This window comes from Hibiscus syriacus, unplaced genomic scaffold (genome assembly GCF_006381635.1).
Source record: "Hibiscus syriacus cultivar Baekdansim isolate YM2019G1 unplaced genomic scaffold, ASM638163v2 tig00110683_pilon, whole genome shotgun sequence".
In the NCBI taxonomy this organism is placed as follows: domain Eukaryota; kingdom Viridiplantae; phylum Streptophyta; class Magnoliopsida; order Malvales; family Malvaceae; genus Hibiscus; species Hibiscus syriacus.
The window spans coordinates 2,714,426-2,717,553 of NW_024062823.1; the positions used below are offsets into that span (position 1 = coordinate 2,714,426).

General features: G+C 36.1%; 1 long non-coding RNA gene across 1 annotated transcript; it reads right to left on the reverse strand.

The window, feature by feature from the left end:
* Positions 1-1,113: 1,113 nt before the first annotated feature.
* On the reverse strand, positions 1,114-2,125 carry LOC120138325. The gene is made up of 2 exons (XR_005517529.1): positions 1,704-2,125; positions 1,114-1,415 (listed from the first exon to the last, which is right to left on the reverse strand). It is a non-coding gene; the product is annotated as an uncharacterized LOC120138325 (long non-coding RNA).
* Between the last annotated feature and the right edge of the window lie 1,003 nt (positions 2,126-3,128).

Consider the following 3,128-nt stretch of genomic DNA (forward strand, 5'->3'; position numbering starts at 1 on the left):
TTGAGGGATGAACCGACAAGAGAATATTTTGTCAGAAGTGCATATCGAATGCATATCAGGGACTTCTATCAAGATGCCCGCTCAGGTACACTGTTCAGACACTTATGGAATTTAAGTTGTCCTTCAAAAATCAAAATCACGATTTGGAAGTTTTCCCTGAACTATCTTCCTACAATGCATAACCTATTCATCAAACGTATAGCAACAAACAATTTATGTTCGAGATGCAGGATTCATTTGGAAGATATAAATCATGTAAGCAAACAATATATTTCTGCTTTGCATGTTTGGAATGCACTCAATACTCATTGGCCAATACACATCCATCATTTGGATTTCTCTGGTCGGATCGAATGGCTCTTTCAAAATTACAACCATGAGAAGCATGTTGAATTGATTATTGTTATTTGGTCTTTGTGGTTTTCACGAAACAATTTATTGCATGAAGGAGTAAGGCAAGAGATCTTGACTATTGTTACCTTTATCTGTGGCTATCAAATTGAATTGCAAACACTTAACTCTTCATTAGCTCACCCTCATACAAGGTCAGAAGTGGTTTGGTCCCCTCCCTGCTCTCCTTTGGTAAAATTGAACTTCGATGCCGGCTTCTCATCCTGTGAACAAAGATCGTGGTCAGGCATAGTGATACGGGGTAGTTTTGATTTCATCTTACCGAGTAAATCTTTCAATCTCATTGGCTTTTGAAGCTGAAGCTATTGCCACTGTTCAAGGTTTGGAATTTACCATGGATTTGGGTTTTTTTAATCTTATTGTTGAAGGAGATTCCAGAACCATTATCAAGAACTAAGCTTTGCCTCCGATTATGCATCCTTCGTTTTTCCCTTTATTATTGATGCGAAACGACTGGCCTGCAACTTTCGTGTCTGTCACTTTGTCTTTGTCGGTCGAAATGGTAACCGTGTTGCTCATCAGCCCCGTTTCTAAAATTTTAGTGACTCTCGACAAACATAAAAATTAGGCCCTAACTAAAAATTTAAATTACAATTTATAAATGTATCTTCTATGACGTTATGTTTATCGTATTGTGAACATAACATATTTTATTGTAGTTACTGCAAATATCATAATTATGAATTTTTAATAACATATTCTGTTGTGAACATAAAATTATTAATATTGTAGTTTTGGACGATTTCATCACTGTAGATACTTTTTTTTTGGATCTAAAAAATAATATTATTATTATTTATTTACATTTTTGTAGGCCACTTGAAGTCCACCATTACAAGCCAATCCAACAGCTCACCAGGAACCCAGACTTCAGACCCGAACCGACCCAGTATCAGGCCCAGTAGCCGACCCGAAGCCACTACCAACCCAACGGATGCCCATGCCCTGCTCCACAGAAAACACCACGCCTCACCCATGCCCTGTGCAACCATGCTTCTCAGCAGCTTCAGTCACCAAACACATCAACAGCAACATCAGCATTTTCTTATTTTTACATATGTAATGGGTTATACAAGAAACCCCAAGATCAGTGTAAAGGGGGGGGGGGGGGCTCCGATTCGAAAAAAAAAGAGTGTAAGAAAGGACCCCCCGTTTTTTCTCTCCTCTCTTAGCAAAGAAGAGAATCTGTTGTTACAGCAATAAGAAGCAATAGAAACTCAAATCCTTCAAAGGTTCCCCTTTTCCTTTTTTTAGCAGCAAAACGTAAAATTAAAGAGAGTTCAGGCGTCTACCTTAGCCACCGAAGCCCTCGTCTCCGGGTAAGTTGTCGCCGGAAAGGGGGGTGTTAGGAACCTTTGGCCGTTTAGGTTCATGACCTTGGTTTCGGTCTTGGATCTAGAGTAAGGAAAGGAGGTTGGTAGGATTGTAAGGGTCTTCGTTTAGGCTCGTTTGGTGATATTTGGGGCAAGATAGGCCACCGTTTCGCGGTGGCCGATGAGCGGCTTTATGGTCTTTGGGGAAGCTCTCGGCCAAGAGTGAAGGGGAGAGAAAAAATGGTATTAGCTTTGAGCGTTTTGGGGGCAGTTTAGCCTCCGTTTTGGCCTCCTCGGTCGCCGGTTGGAGCATGAGATGGCCACCCAACTGGTGGCCTGTGTTGGGGCTTGAAGTTTGGTGAGGAATACTGCCGATAGTGAGGAAGGTAGAGTTGAAAGAGAGTTTGGTTTTTGTTCTTGGTTTTTTTTTTTTGGCTAGTTTAAATCATATTAGATTTTAGTAGTTCTAGTTTTAATTCTCCCTAAGCCCCCTTCTTTTAGACGTCTTTCCTTGTTATGGCCTCTAAATTTTAGGACATTTTCCCTAATGTCTAGCCTTGTATTAACGATTTGGTCATTGGATTCGGGCTGATTTAATTTTATTTTGATTTGCTGGGTCTTCATGCACCATTTTCTCTTTTTATTTTAGTGTAAAATCCCTCTTAAGTCACTAAAACTCAGGCGCATTTTTATAAAGTTGTCACCATTGCATTCGTTTTACTTATTTCGATTTAGCACTCTATCTTACTTTTTTATTTAATTTTGGTCATTTACGTGTTTATTTTTATTACGAATTTATTGCCCATATTTATATTATCTCAATTTAGTCACCTGTTTACATTGATATTTATTTGAAATTAGTTACTGTTTCTTTAATTTGTTTCATTTTAGTCACTAATCAATGTTGTTTTCTTTATTTATTCATGAATTTGATGCTATATTTTTTAATTATGCATTTTAGTTACTGTTTATGCCTGATTTGGTATTGTTTTATTTATTGTATTTTTGTGCTCGTATTTTAAGATATGCGTATGTCTCATATTCTTTAGGTATTTTATGTGTATGCACCATATGTAAGTATTTATTTAAAATGGCCTTATATTTAATAGTAATTTTCAATATTTACTCTTGTATTTTCAAGTTTTTTTTTTTATTTTTGAGCTTAGTATTTTATATCTTTCGATTTTGGCTATAGTTAACTCATTGTATTTGTTAATATTTATAATTCATGCTTCAATTTTTTGGTTGACTTATATTTTGGTCCTTTGTTAGTTTTAGATATTTATTTATCTTCTTCAATTTGAACATATTTTTATTTCTTGTCAATTTAGTCCTAAGATAAAATTTTATTTGATTATTTTATTTATTTGATGTTCGATTGCGCATTTATATTTGTATTAGATC